Source organism: Myotis davidii, unplaced genomic scaffold (genome assembly GCF_000327345.1).
Source record: "Myotis davidii unplaced genomic scaffold, ASM32734v1 scaffold1047, whole genome shotgun sequence".
Taxonomy (NCBI): Eukaryota; Metazoa; Chordata; class Mammalia; order Chiroptera; family Vespertilionidae; genus Myotis; species Myotis davidii.
Window position 1 is genome coordinate 514,914 of NW_006298367.1, and position 565 is coordinate 515,478.

Here is a 565-nt window from a genome sequence, read left to right on the forward strand (position 1 = left end):
CCCCCAAAGCCCTGGGGAGTACTACACTCTGTTTTAAGGATACCAGGTTATGAGATTCTGCCAGGAGGGACTTGCTTCATAAGCCTTCTGTGCACACCTCAACCCTGGCATTCACTTACTCATTCCATGAATATTTGTTCAACCTTTTCACCTCATGGCACACATAAACTACTGAAATTCTGGGGCACACCAAAAAAATAGGTTATAATTTTGCCGATCTGGCCAAAAAGTAGGTATACTTTTGATTTATACCAGCTGGCTATTGTAGTGTTGGCTGTTGTCATATTTTGACAGTCTATGGGAAAAGAGGTCAGTGCCCCTGACTAAATGGGATGCCAGCCTCGCTGCGCCTGGGTTCCCGGACGCGGGCACGGCCCTCGCAGTCTCCTCCCAGCATCCTTGTCGGGATCCGGCTCTACCAGGGTATTGGCAGCCCTGCTGTGAGGGGCGGACTCCAGCCGCGAAAACTGCCCACCTTGGCCGCTTGGTGCAGCCTGAAGAGGCTACTGACTGTTGACTCTTGAATACTTCTAAAGCCCTAGTGCTCACCAGCTGGGGGTGCTGT